Here is a 15,474-nt window from a genome sequence, read left to right as displayed (position 1 = left end):
CGGTGAGTCAGAATGTTAATTATCAGGGTACGTTTGGATCCCGTTAATTAACATCAGGAAAAGGCCCCACAGTCTAAACATTAACATTTAGATTTGTATATATTATATAGTGTATGTCACTGAGTACTATGTCTAAGCGGCTGGGAAGTAGGGTGGTGAGTGTAAGTCCCCGGGGTAGGCGGGATGGGGGTGGGGTGGTAGAGAGGGTAGTGTATGTCCTGGGTACTATTTCTAAGAGGCTGGGAAGTAGGATGGTGAGTGTACGTCCCCGGGGTAGGCAGGGGGGGGTAGGTGGTAGCGTGGGTACTTTATGTCCCTGGGCTGGGGGGTACAGTATATCTAGAGGCCAAGGGGTAGGGCGGGTTACAGGTATGATCCATAGGTGGGGTTGGAACTAATTAGCCTATCACCTTACCCACCAGAGTCAGCGGTTGGAGTACAAGCTCCATACACTCTGCCGCTGGGGGCATAATGGGAGTAGTAATAACGGGAAGCAGGGGGCAGGATGGGAGTAACAGTGGGAAGCAGGGGGTAGAATAGGCATAGTAGTGGGAAGCAGGAAGCTGAATGGTAGTGTTAGTGAGAAGCAGCTGAGAGGATGGGAGTAGTAGTGGGAAGCAGGGGCAGGATTGGAGTAGTAGTTAGAAGCAGGGGGCAGGATGAGAGTAGTAGTGGGAAGCAGGGGGCAGGATGAGAGTATATGGGAAAGATTTCTGGACTGCACAACCTGACTATATATATAATGGGAGGTGCTATCTGATGAGACTAATTGCAGGCACAGAAACAGACAAATCTCAGGTGCACAACTCCAAATTATTAATAATATATATAAATGCAATAACATTTTGCAATCAATAGAGGTTTTTAGCATAATCATGGCCAAGGTTATGGGCCTACCCACCATATCCAGGTAACCTCTTTTGGGTAGGTCCCTAATATACTAGGGTTCAAATCCAGAGCGCAGGACCCACCAAAACTGGCCAAGCCAAGCCGCCCCAGGGCACCACCATAGTAAGAAAAGTGCAGTGTAAAGAGACAGTTAGGAGCAGCTGCAGCTGCATATAAAGAATGAAAATAAAAAAGTGAAGTACATATATATTAAACACACACAGTGAAGGGTTAAAATTTGTTATAAAGGAAAGTGTGTTATAATGTGGTGCCCTGAGACAGATTAACCAACGCAAATCAGGGGGACCCACACCCAAAAAATGAACCAAAGTTGCACTACAGTATATAACTTGTAGGACTTACCTAGAATTGTGCCCAATACAGTGTGCATATACTTTACCATACTCCATGCTTTGAAACCAATAAGGAAGGGTACTAGTCCAGAATTAGGGTGTCTCCTTTCCCTCAGAAGTGCAATAAAGCACATTAAATGGAGTATATGGGAAAGATTTCTGGACTGCACAACCTGACTATATATATAATGGGAGGTGCTACCTGATGAGACTAATTGCAGGCACAGAAACCCTTCACTGTGTGTGTTTAATATATATGTACTTCACTTTTTTATTTTCATTCTTTATATGCAGCTGCAGCTGCTCCTAACTATCTCTTTACACTGCACTTTTCTTACTATGGTTGTGCCCTGGAGCGGCTTGGCTGGGCCAGTTTTGGGGGGTCCTGCGCTCTGAATTTGAACCCTAGTATGTTAGGGACCTACCCGAAAGAGGTTACCTGGATATGGTGGGTAGGCCCATAACCTTGGCCATGATCATGCTAAAAACCTCTATTGATTGCAAAATTTTATTGCATTTATATATATTATTAATAATTTAGAGTTGTGCACCAGAGATTTGTCTATTTCTGTGCCTGTAATTAGTCTCATCAGGTAGCACCTCCCATTATATATATAGTCAGGTTGTGCAGTCCAGAAATCTTTCCCATATACTCCATTTAATGTGCTTTATTGCACTTCTGAGGGAAAGGAGACACCCTAATTCTGGACTAGCACCCTTCCTTATTGGTTTCAAAGCATGGAGTATGGTAATGTATATGCACACTGTAATGGACACAATTCTAGGTAAGTCCTACAAGTTATATACTGTAGTGCAACTTTGGTTCATTTTTGGGGTGTGTGTCCCCCTGGATTGCATTGGTTAATCTGTCTCAGGGCACTGCATTATAACACACTTTCCTTTATAACACATTTTAACCCTTCACTGTGTGTGTTTAATATATATGTACTTCACTTTTTTATTTTCATTCTTTATATGCAGCTGCAGCTGCTCCTAACTATCTCTTTACACTGCACTTTTCTAACTATGGTTGTGCCCTGGAGCGGCTTGGCTGGGCCAGTTTTGGGGGGTCCTGCGCTCTGGATTTGAACCCTAGTATGTTAGGGACCTACCCGAAAGAGGTTACCTGGATATGGTGGGTAGGCCCATAACCTTGGCAATGATTATGCTAAAAACCTCTATTGATTGCAAAATTTTATTGCATTTATATATATTATTAATAATTTGGAGTTGTGCACCTGAGATTTGTCTGTTTCTGTGCCGGCAGGATGAGAGTAGTAATTAGAAGCAGGGGGCAGATTGGGAGAAGTAGTGGGAATCAGGGGCAGGATGGGAGTAGTAGTTAGAAGCAGGGGACTTGATGGGAGTGATAGTGGGAAGCAGGGGCAGGATGGGAGTAACAGTTAGAAGCAGGGCGCAAGATATAAGTAGTGGTGGGAAGCAGGAAGAATGGGTTTGGAAGGAATTTACATGAAAAAGTAATCTCCGCAGAGCTCATGTGTGCCGGCAGCCATTCCGACCTCCGTGTAGTACAGGCAGCCCTGTGCCACTGACACCCGGCTCCTTCTTCAAACTACAAAGCTGAAGCGCGCGCACCCTGCAGTGCACACAACTCTGCACTCCTCAAGCAGCCCCAGGCGGGCTGGGGACGGACGGATGGCCTGACCCATCCCATAGATATAGGGGGTAGATGGGCAGCAGAGGATGAGGGAGGGGACACAGGAGGGATGGGACTTCTGTGAGCTGGGAGGCAGCTTCCCGGAAGTGCGGCAACCGGGCCGGTGTGGCCCTGCTGCTGCAGAGTGAAGTTATGAAGCGGCGCAGACTGGCTCGCAGTGTAAGCCCGGCCGGCCCTTTTAGTGCGGAGCATGGGACTGGCCCAGCGGGAACTTTCCCACTGTCCCGGTGGCCCAATCCGCCCCTGCTTGTAAACTCTGTATTTAATCACTATAAGCTGCTGGCTATTTCCATCAGATTTGAATCAACGGCACATCCAATTTTTTGTAAATAAAGCCAAAAGGGTGTGTGAGTTTGACATCTCAAATTATGAAGCTGTAATTATAGAGCAGCCTTCTTCCACAATCTCTCAGCCATTTGAAAATGCCAGAATGAGTAGAAATTCTGATGATTTAGATATAGAAATTAATGATTTTGAAGTTGTAAATGTGAAACATGATTGGGGATTATTATGGATATGAAAATAATTAGAATAATCGTGATGAATGTTTTGTACTTGAAAAAGAAAATGAGGATAATTTTAATTGGGTCAAAGCAAAGCAGCCACCAGTGGTACCACCTCATGCCCATGATGAGTGCATTTTCATACCAGGGAAAAGTTAACAGTAAAAACCATCCACCTCTACCATGTGGAAATATTTTTTACCACTACTCAGAAAAGATTTGTGAAAGCATAGTAAGTAGAGGCATGAACATTAACTAATGAGACACCTCCTCCCTACTATGTCATTTGCAGCAAGTTCATTCAAGTGGTTTAACAAATGTAGGAGAATCAGTATAGTAACAAGCAGGGGCTTATTAAGAGAGGAGGGGGCCCGTGTTCACTCCCCATCCGGGGACCCCTCCTCTCTCCCTGGCTGCTGTTAGCGAACTGACAGCAGCAGTAGACTCTGGGTACTACTGCACATGCACAGTTTCCTACTGCGCATGCGCAAAATGTCGGGAAAATGGCTGCAGCGCACATTTTCCAGGTGTTTTCTGTAGCGCTACTCCGTGGGAGATTGGACAGGTAAGTATAAAAAAAAGTATGGGTTCAGGGTGTGCGGTGCAGACCCGTGTGCACCGCACACCCTGCACCAATTATAAATATGCCCCTGGTAACAAGCAGTCCAATGCTAGCTACCAACAGCATATGCAATCTTCACCAACAGCATGTGTAATCTTTATAGATAACAACTTCCTCATCAACCTTAACATTAGTATGTTTCTGAATAAAGTTCAATAAATGCATCAGGTTTTAGCAGATTAATCAAGGTCAGGTATTCATGCTACCAAATTCCATCTCAATTCCATTTCTCCAAAACAGCAATTCCTCAGCTGTAGACTGTGGGCTAAAGAAAAACGAATTAATTAATTAGAGTTGTTTTATCTTTTGGGGGATCCTGCCAAGAACTAGAGATTTCCGGTTAGGTTTTCTGAAACCTGAATACACCCGAACTTTGGGGTTTCGAGTCAAACCAAGTTCCGGCTCTGATCACTTTTGGGCTTCTGAGTAGAACCAAGTCCCAGCTTAGGTGTTTCCATAAGTTTGGAACTTGGATCTAAAAACCAAATCATTGGTTTTGGATTGCACGTAAACAGGTCCAAATTACATGATTTTAGCTGTTTTTATCAATTTTAAAGAAAACCAAAACAAAACACTTGAGAGTGCTGGACCAAAGCACAATGGACCTCATTCAGAGTCGGTTGCGAGCGCCGATGCGCTCGTAACCGACTCGATGGTTTGGAGAAACTCTGTCGCTCCGAAGCTCGTTACCAAAGGGGCGGCTGTCAATGTTGATCGACAGCTGCCCCCATTTGGTAGGCGGGCCGGGGGGGTGGTTTCCAAAATGGAGGCATTCCTTAAGGAACGCTTGCCGTTTTGTGGGCTGCCGCACTGACATCATCAGTGATGTCAGTGGGGAGCTTCCTGCTCCTTCAGAGCAGAAAGCTCCCTGGGGCTTACTTGTGCCCAGACCCTACCCTAGGGTCTGGTCGTAAGCCCCGATGGTCGAGATGGTGATCACCATCGCGACCATCAACCTGGTCGGTCGTTAAGCTGTGGGTGGTAACCCACAGCTTAACGATCGACAAAGAGGCGGCCATTCAGGATGCAAGCGGCCGCCCTGATTCTGTGCGACCGCTTGCATCTATTGACCGCCTCTGAATGAGGTCCAAGGTTCCATGCACATCTCTACCAAGAACCACAATCATCAAATAGCCTTACTACCCTGAATCTCTACCACTTGCTAACACATACTGTATGTGATACTGGTACTCACACAACAAAGGCTGCCCCAGTAATTTTTAAACATTATTAGATTGTTGTGTTCAAGTAAATAATCATATAATTAATTAAAATATTATAGATAGAGAAATTAAAATAATTATTCTCGTAATTGTATTTTAGTACGCAGTGCCTCACAGTGCTCCTAATTGCGTTTTCTTTAGTGCCTTAAAGTGATGTTTTTTTAACACAGTGGGCCTGATTTAGACCCGGTCGCAAGCATTGAGCGCTCGCAACTGGGTCGATGGTGGCCCAGAGCGCATGCGCATGATGGAGCCGGCTCCATCGTGCGCAGGCGCGAGACCCGGATAGCGATGGGCAATCCGTCGCTCCGGGTCTCGCACCAAAGGGGGCGTGCTGTCGATGTTGAGTGACAGCACACCCCCTTTGGTGGGCAGTCCGGTGGTGGCTGCCCAGACGGAGGCATTCCCATGAGAACGCCTACCATTTGGGGGGGCGGCCCCATGACATCACAAGTGATGTCAGTGGGAGAGCTTTCGGCTCTGTTTGAGCCGAAAGCTCTCTGGGGCTTGTGGCCACGAGACCCTACCACAAGGGTCTTGTCGCAAGCCCGATGGCCGCGATGGTCTTGACCATCGCGACCATCATCCTGGCCGCTCGTATTAGCTGTGGGTGGCAACGCTCCATAAAAAAACAAAGACGCCCTGATTCAGAGCGAGCGCTCTGTCAGAGCGTCCGGCTCTGAATCAGGCCCAGTGTCTGGCCCTGAACACCCATCAGAGTGCTTCACATGGCTGCAGCCACACCCTCTTCCTCTGATCTCCTGTGTGAAATGATGCCTGATCATAAGGGAGGGACTTTTATATGCAATCAAAACATGCAAGGTCCAATGCCGGGAAGATGATGTTTTGTCTCGTTTTGAGATCCAAACTTGGTAGGAAGACCCGAGACAGGGCTCGGTTCGACTCATAACCCCTAAGTTTGGGTGTCTTTGTATCCCAAGAATCTGAACCTGCACATCTCTAGTTCTAAAGCTGGGTACTCTCTAGGCCAACTTATCTAATGATTGGTAAGAGTATATACACTTAACATTTGTCTGCCCAATGTGTTAAACCTGACGTCACAACTGGGTGGGCATTTAAGTTTGCCTGCCCAGTTGAGCTGTCACTCACCGTTGATTCCCTGCAGCATGTATATGGCCGGTCTGCAAATTGCCCGTACACACCAGCTGATGTAATTATTAATCTAAAGGAACTACATAGTTTACAAACATATCCACTGTTCACACTAGCTGAAGCTCTATAGCTATGCCGCCCATTCAAAGGATAGCTATCAGTGTGTACCCTACTTAAGGGATATTAAACGTTTTTGATATCTTATGTCCTTCCCTTTATTTGGGCTTTTCTTGTGCTCTGATCTTTATGAAAATAATTTGTTTGCATAGTTATCAGGAATTAACAAAACAAACAACCATCGGAACACCATCAAATGATTGCCATCTGTTAGTGGCAAACATCGGACTGCCACCATCAAATGGTAAAAATACTACCATCGGGAAAAAAACATTGATGATTTGTAACCATCAAATTCTAATGTCCATCAATGCTGAACCTGCAGGTAGACTCTGGCCACTACTCCTACACTGTGAAGTGCTTCCTCCCAGCATGATGTTCCCACTCAGCCACATACCCTCGATGAACAGGGGGCACCTCCTATGGAAGTCAACGCTGTTCTTGGATAGCGCACCACAGCGGGGAAGCTCAACAGGAAGACCAGGAAATACAGGGTACATTGTGCAAATCGCCATGTTCAGCAGCCGGGGAGGGGTGCGCATGGAAGCTGCGGAATTATGCTCAGGTGCCCCAGGCCCAGAGACATGCTGCTGATAATGTTTATGGTAGCTACAATACAAATCTCTCATCCATGATTCCGTGAAAAAGGTGGAAGTATTACTCTTACACTATATATGCTGTAGTTCAAGAAAACTCTCCTGGATACTAAAGTTTACATACTGCTACAGCTGAAATAATTATTTTGTTATAATTGAATCTCGATTGTATTCAGTCTATGTGTTACTATCACAGTCTCAGCAGATCTCAGTTTGCAGCCCAGCATATGTTCACTTAGTAATAAAGAGAGGTTTATGTGCAACAAATAATTAAGCCTATTCATGGAGCTTTTGTATTTTATTGGAAAAAATACATGTGGTTTGAATTTAGTTTTTTTAAATGCCTATCTGCAGCTTTATTAAGCAACCAATGTAATTGTATCCTTTACTCTGCTATTATGTAAATCTGTATAAAACAACAGTGACTTGAGCTGCTTAGAGAAACGCTGAAATGAACAGATTTCTGAACATGACATAAATGAGTTTAATAACTGCATGACTTGTTTGATACCAAAACTATTATTTCTACAGTACTAAACTATATAGAAAGTTCCTAAACCCTTTTTTCACTTCATTGCATCTACTGAGCACTTTACTTTCCCATCACACAGAGACAATAAATAGTGGCTATTGCTGTAAAACCTGAGAATCCCCAGTACATTTCATAAGCATCAGTTCAAATCCTATAACTTAAGGTGATTTAATATCTTGGTCACTGAGTACAATTGGCACAGAAAAATACTACAATGCACCCAATATGTATTTTCAAGCTAAGCACTTTCAAAATGAGTTTATATTTTGGACACCATACTGTAGATTAAAAGTATTTTTGCAGCATTAAGAAAATATTTAATGGATAGCTCATCATAATAATCACATCATTTCTTGCTAGTGAATTTAGAATAAATCAGTATGTATACTAGTTATAATTTCAGGCTCTACTATCAAACCATTCACAATTGCTGCCAGCCAAGATGAAGGCCCATTTTCTAGCACCATATAGTGCTATGCCTGATGTATGATTTACCGAACCCATGCAGCCATAAGTTATGCAGCCAAATCCTGACAGCGGCTGCCCGGCAGGGGTGAAAATTCCGATCATCCAAGGTAAGTTTTTCCTAACCCTTTTCTACCCACTAACCCTAACCCTCCCTTTGGGGTGGGGTTGCCTAACCCTAACCCCCCCAAACCCCTAACCCTAATCCCCCCTCTAAGCGCCTAAACCTAAGCCACCTTCCCCGCCGCCTAAACCTAAGTTCCCCAGGCGGGTACCTAACCCTAACCTCCCCCTGGGGGTGCCTAACCCTAACCCCCCCTTCCCCTAGCCTAACCCTAACCTCCCGGGTGGGTGCCTAACCCTAAGTCCCCCCCGGGAGCCCTAAACCTGACCCTCCTTCCCCCCGTAGCTGTCCACGTGCGGCGCCCGGCTTACCTTTGATCGGTAAGCCAGGTGTCGGGCTCCCGTCTTAGGTAAAATGACAGGCATCAGGATTTTGACGCCTGTCATTTAACCCTTACAGGGATTAGACAGTCGGGAAGTCGGCAGTTGGGATTCTGTCCTTCGGCTTCCCGACTGCTTCCCGTGCGCATGTGTGGAAAGTTTCTCAGCATATGAGTTTTTAAAAGGTAACTTAAGTTTAGCAGAGGAAAAAGAGTGACAACAAAGTGGTAGACAATTTTGAGAACAACAAGTGTACCATTATTGGGTAACTGGTTAAATGCAGAACAAGTCATTCTTACTAGAGATGAGCGGTTCAGTTTCCCTGAAACCGGACACACTTGAACTTAGGGGTTACGAGTGATTTGTGTCTTCCCACCAGTTCGGATCCCAAAACAAGACAAAACGTCACCTTCCCGATGTCGGATCTTGCGTGTTTTGGTTTGCATATAAAAGTCCCTCCCTCATGATTTCACACAGGAGAGCAGAGGAAGAGGGTGCGGGACTGTGGCCTGGAGCACTGTACTAGTAAAAACACCATTAGCACATCATCAAGGTGCCATTAGGACTAGGAGGAATAGGTAGGAGTGCAAATATTTTTTTATTTAGTAGATTTTGGCATGAGGTTACCCTTCTCCTGTTAGAAGTACTTAAGGTACCACCGAGTAAGTTTCCCTGGTCTTTTCTCCATGGCTGTCCACTTGAGGGCCTCAACAAGCTTGCCGACAAGCTCTTTTCTAATATTCTAAATGCGGCAAAGCAATGGAAGAGTATTGATCCGCCTTCTCGCCAGCAACTCATAAACAAAATCTGGCATGTGTCGGCCATAGAGAAAATATCGGCTTACCTTCACAATACCTCCTACAAGTTTCTTCTGATTTGGAGTAATTGGTTTTCATATCATAGCTCCACACCATTTGGGACCCTGCCCTCTGGCTTTTCAGACCTCTTGCTTTAATGTTACCATCTATCCATTCTATCATGGCAACTTTTTTATTTATTTATTTTTCTCTTCTATATAATCTAAGGATGTTTGCTTAAGATCCTCTAATCTATAACATTGACCTGAACAAGGTCTCTTCTTTACTCATCCTGCCCCACCCCCCACCCCTCTCTCCTCTTATTCTTATTCCTCCACCTTCTTTCCTCCTATGCTTTAACGTTTCCCATTTGTCTTCATTCTATATTTTATATTGTTTTTTTACAGCTAATTTTGATATGTGCCTTGGCATCTAATGTTACTTATTTTATTTATTTTATATATATTTTCCTGTTGATTAGTTTATTGCTAATTTTATAATTAATTTTATAATGTGTAAAATTTATAATATAATTTTATAATGTGTTTCTATGCTAATTCTGGAATTCTAGTATTTTGCTTTTATATACCCCTGATATTCTATTTGCCTGTGCACATATCTTCGTATTTTTCCTATTTAAAAAAAAAGTTTTTTTTAAAAGTACAATCTAGATGATACATTTTTTTTCTTTAAAAAAGCTTTCTTTAGATACATTAGTGAAAAGCACAAAAAATCTAAGGGGCCCATTTATCAAAGTGAATTTGAGGTAAATTTCCCGAAAACACCTGTATTCGGGGGTTTACCTCAAATACTAAATATCCCCCGGATGTATGAAGGAGGGACCGCAGCAGCTATCTCCGATACCTGCTGCGATCCCTCCATTGCCGCCAGCAGCAGCCTCCCCCATAGGTTTCTATGGGGATGCGATGCTGCAAAATGTATCAATATCGGGAATGCGAAAGATAGCGTTATCCGCTGTAGTCTAAGGGGACTTACCGCATATCAGCCGGCGGAGGGATGTGCCAGATCCCTCCGCCGACAGTGGGCGCCGCTCATGTGCAGTCCGTGGGACTTCGCATGCGCAGAAGCCCTGGCTGCCCTCCCGAGACATCGCAGGGACGCGCTCTTTTAGGAGCCCTTCTCCCTGCTTGTCCCGGATAATACATCCGGCAGATAGGATAGCATTTTGCAATGCGATCAGGGGTGGTACTGTATGCCCTGATCGCATTGCAAAATACGATCATTAATAAATGGGCACCTAAGAGAGGAATGTTCATACTGAAACATAAGACAGTGAGTATGCTGAAGGGGATAAACATGCAGACTTTCTAAAAATTATAATTATATAAATAATTAGTTATTTTATCAGCCTTTATTTTTTTTTTTAATTCTGTTGGCTTTCTGATTAGAAAGATTTTTTTTCACCTGATAACACCATAATTACAAATTTAATGTCTATAGTACACATGCAAAAGGTATTAAAAATACATACATAGGCTAGCACTTGTACTACAGTTAACTAATACTTTCTTTCTCTGTTAATGGCCATACCTGACACTTAGAAAATGATCTCTTGATAATAATAGCTCTCAGAGTGAATAACCTACACTCAGATATTTCAAGTATCTGACAAATCAGATTAGCTTTAGCCTGCCCTGCAGTCTATCCCAAGATAAAGATGCTGCTCATTGCAAATATTTAATTACAGTGCATCCTTTATTCACTCATAGGAACATGTCATTCAGTCTCTAACATAGTATAGAGTACAGTATCTTATTCTTTGCCAATTCCTTATTGTTTTCAACACTGAAAAATAAATTTCAAATGATAATGAAGTTACCAAACAGTCATTAGAAAACTTGGTTGTATAAGATGAGGTACAATATTAGTGCTAGAACATGGTGGCTCATCAGCAAGGACCCACTGACATTTATTCTATAGTATATCCTGACCATCTGTTACTTAGAGACCAGAACGCTGTTTTATAAACTGCAGCTGTCACAAAAATGCAATTCCGATTATTTTATTTGATGCTTATGTGTAGAAGTGTTCCTCTAGAGCAGGGGTCAGGGAACTTTTTTACCTTTTACCCCAAAATATATTTAGATACACCGACGTTACCCCCTTGATTTGAAGGGAAGAAAATCATATAGTAGTGCCCCCATATAATGCCCCTGTAGTAGTGCCCCCATAGTTATGCCCCTGTAGTAGTGCCCCCATAGTTATGCCCCCATATAATGCCCCTGCAGAAGTGCCCCCATAGTTATGCCCCTGTAGTAGTGCCCCATAGTTATGCCCCTGTAGTAGTGCCCCCATAGTTATGCCCCTGTAATAGTGCCCCCATATAAGGCCCCTGTAGTAGTGCCCCCATATAGGACCCCTGCAGTAGTGCCTGCATATAATGCCCCTGTAGCAGTGCCCCCATGAAATGCCTCTGTAGCAGTGCCCCCCATATAGTGCCCCTGTAGTGCCGCTTGTACAAAGAAAAAAAAAAAAAAACACTTACCTTATCCTGTCCACCTGGCTGCTCCTTGGAACTATGGGAGAAATGTCATGACGTCTGTCCCATAGTGCGCATGGGGAGAGCCGGAAGCTGGAGTTCAGAAGAGAACTCCAGCCTCCGGCTAACGTGGTGCTGCATGAAAGGCGCCGGGCGCCCGCTGGTAATAACATCTCAGCGGGCGTCCGGCTTAGAGCCTCCCTGCAGCGCCGGGCTGGACGACACTGGCACCGCACCTGGTGCCAGTGACCTCCATTCCTGGGGGTAATGGACGGACAGCCAGGCATGCAATGATTAATATGCATGCCCGGCTGTCCATCCATTACCCCCAGGAATTTCATTTTTACCCCATTTGGGGTAATTTATCTCTGTTACCCGACCAGTGCTCTAGAGCTCTGTGAGTTTAAAAGGGAAGGAGTGATTAGCCTCCCTGCTAGAGATAGTTTCTGCTACAGTGTTGACTACCAATGTACTAAATTCAGTTCAGTATACAGCAAATTCAGTAAAGACCTTTGGCCTATGCATTTGTGCTGCCTCCCCTTAACCCCTGGACATTTATGGATTAGTCTGTTGCCTGTAGTCATTGACTTTGGATTGCTTGACCTTGATTATTATGTTGGTTTCCATTGGAACCAGTTATTATTACATATTTCTGTGATTCGGCAATCAATTATCTATTAGTCTGCTGCGGCTGAACCTCTTGTCAGAGATTTTGGGTTTACTTTTCATGAAATGGGGGTCTATTATATGTATACACTATTTGGCTAAGTTTGCTGTACTGTGGGCCTGATTCAGAGATGTACTATGATGTACACTTATGCCATCGTGGCTACAGTCCCGTACGTCACTGCTGTGTGAAAATAGGATTGTATTGAGATGCCAATTTGGGGCTTTGCAAATCCAAGCATCTGCGTACAAAGACAGAGCATGGCTACTCAGATTGGCCATGTAAATTGAAGCGCCAGAGACATGTTTAATGTGTAAGGCACAGACACTGGCTGTGACATGCCACGAAAACGGTTGCGGCTTGTCTGAATTTTTGCTGCCACTCCCCCTTACCTCTTCCAAATACTCACTGACTGTCAATAACACTTTTAGTAAAAGTTACAAGCAACTATGGTAATGTACTAGGTACTGAAATGCGTAAATATCAGTATTGTGTACTTCTCTGAATCAGGCCCAGTATATTTATTGCTGTGGAACATTTTGCCAGTGGTTCTTATTGCAAAACAGTATTGACGTGGGTCCTGTACAGAATTTCTGGGAATAGTAGTGAAATACCAGCATTCAAATCCTGACAGTGGATGCCCGACAGGATGAAGATCCCGACTGGGGCAGGTGAGTACCCTAACCCTCCCCTGTCTCCCCCTAACACTCCCTTAGTGGTGTCTAAACCTAACCTCCCCCTAGTGCCTAACCCTAACCTCCCCCCCAGGGGTGCCTAACCCCCTTTTACTGCTCCCTAAAGCTAAGCCTCCCGGGGGTGCCTAATCCTATTCTCTCCCTGGGAGAGCCTGACTCACCCCCCTAGGGGTACTTAACCCTAATCTCCCCCCCAAACCTAACCCTGCTAGACTCCCTAATCCTAACCCTCCCCCCTGCGGCTAACATTAAGGGCGCCCCTGGACTTCATATGGGGTGGCATCCTCAGTGTTCCGGTGTCGGGATTAAGATAGGGGTCTGTATTTCGACGCCTATCTTAAATCCCTTGTCAGGATTCCAATGTCGGCATTGAGACCGACGGCCGCAACATATCTACATCCTATACTATATTAGCTTCTTTTTACACTGCTACAGAACTCTTATTCTTGGTTCTGATATTATACCATTGATTGATAAAAAGATTGTTTTCTCATATATTTGTCCCATGTTTTGTGTTGTATTGCCTTGGATTATACTTTATTAGACCTGAATAGTTCTCCATTTATCAGTTACTACAAAACCTACATTACTACTAAACCAATTTGTGACAAACCTTTACTACCCAAGCTGAAGTCCTGGCGTTATCGAAGTATCGATAACTTCGATAACTATTCCAAAAATAACACGCTAGAGTCAGTAAGAGTTCCAATAAGAAGTTTGAACACAAAGTGATTTCTAGAACATGGATGGAGGGAGACTGAGAGGCAATATAAAGAAAGAAAGAGCAATATATTCATGAACCATCTCCCAGCAGAGGTGGTGAGGATTTAAACATTTAAAGAAATAAGAAAAATGCTTGGGACATAATCATGTGAACTTATACACTGATTCAGAGGTGGATGCACTGCCGATGTTGTGACATAGTGAAGCGATTTTTTGCTACTGCACATGCAACTAATTTGCACTGCACATGAGTACTGATTGTGTCCATATACAGGACCCGATTCAGAGATGGATGTAGAGATCGCGTAGAGACTTCATCTTTGTATACAGCAACTGTATAAAAATATGCTAATGTCCCAGCCTCTTAAACTCCATATCCTAAATGTTTGTAAAAGATCAGTTCCAACAAATTGGATAGAAAATAATAAAAATGGAGTTGGAAAAAAGATGAGGAATACAGTCAATTGTTACTGACCCAGGAGAGCAATATTAGTCCACAGGTTCTTTAGCTTCAAGTGGTGCACTTCAGAGTGTATATATCTCTGGCTAATATCCAGTGCAGGAGGAGTATGTCAATGTCCAGAGGGGTAGAAATTAACCTCCTTAGCAAGGTATCCTCGCACAGTTTGAATCAACGCTGGAAACTCGACTCCATAAACCGGTCCTGATGTGAATGGTGCAGCAACTTCCCAGGTACAGTATAGAATGTTAAAAAGGCTCAACATGTTTCTGTGTGAAAAGATCCCGCACATTCTTCAGGAGCAAGTGCCAATTCATTTTGTATTTTGTTGTGTACATAAATGTACCTGACTTAATATTGCTAAACATAACTAAAATGATAACATGAGACCAGAATGTTGCATTAAAAAGAATGTCAGCTTTATTAAGGTTACAAAGGTATGGTGGCAGCAGAAAGGATGGCAGGCCATAAGCGTACACTTGAATTTAGGCAAATAGTGACACGACTTGCAACTTGCGAGGGCACAATAACCCATAATCAATGGCAAGCAACTGCTGATACTTGCAAGGGCCAACTATCCCTTTTACAGCTAGTAGGAGTTATCCGCTCCCATACCAATACACCACTCAGGCCCGCTCAGGTGAGAAGTACCGCTGACCCCAGTAGAGTGAAATCAGCCTACCCAGTGTATTGAATGGGAGCGCACCCCCAATACTGCAGTAAGTGGAATGCTGGACTGCCACTCTAAGTTCTCAATAGAGAACCAAGCCCACCACAATACAAACCACTAACCAACTAAACCCCGTAAAACTGAAATATTCTCCAAAACAAAAAGTACTCTCCTCTGTAATGTCAATGCCATCACCTCTAAAAACATGAGCATCGTAAAACCGGATCAGGGGATGCAGAATCATCAATCTATCCAAGGCCAACAGATACTTAGCCTCCCACTTATTAAGAACACAACCTATTACATAAGCCCCCCTAGTTTTTAACCACAGTGCATTTAACAAATGAAAGTGGGCCTGATTCATTACCAGGGGCGGATTGGGACGCCGGGACAGTTCCCGCTGGGCCGGTGCCTTTGGTGGCCGGCGG

Source organism: Taudactylus pleione, unplaced genomic scaffold, assembly GCF_031769625.1.
Source record: "Taudactylus pleione unplaced genomic scaffold, aTauple2 ptg000005l, whole genome shotgun sequence".
NCBI classification, from domain to species: domain Eukaryota; kingdom Metazoa; phylum Chordata; class Amphibia; order Anura; family Myobatrachidae; genus Taudactylus; species Taudactylus pleione.
Note: the sequence above shows the minus strand (reverse complement) of the source record.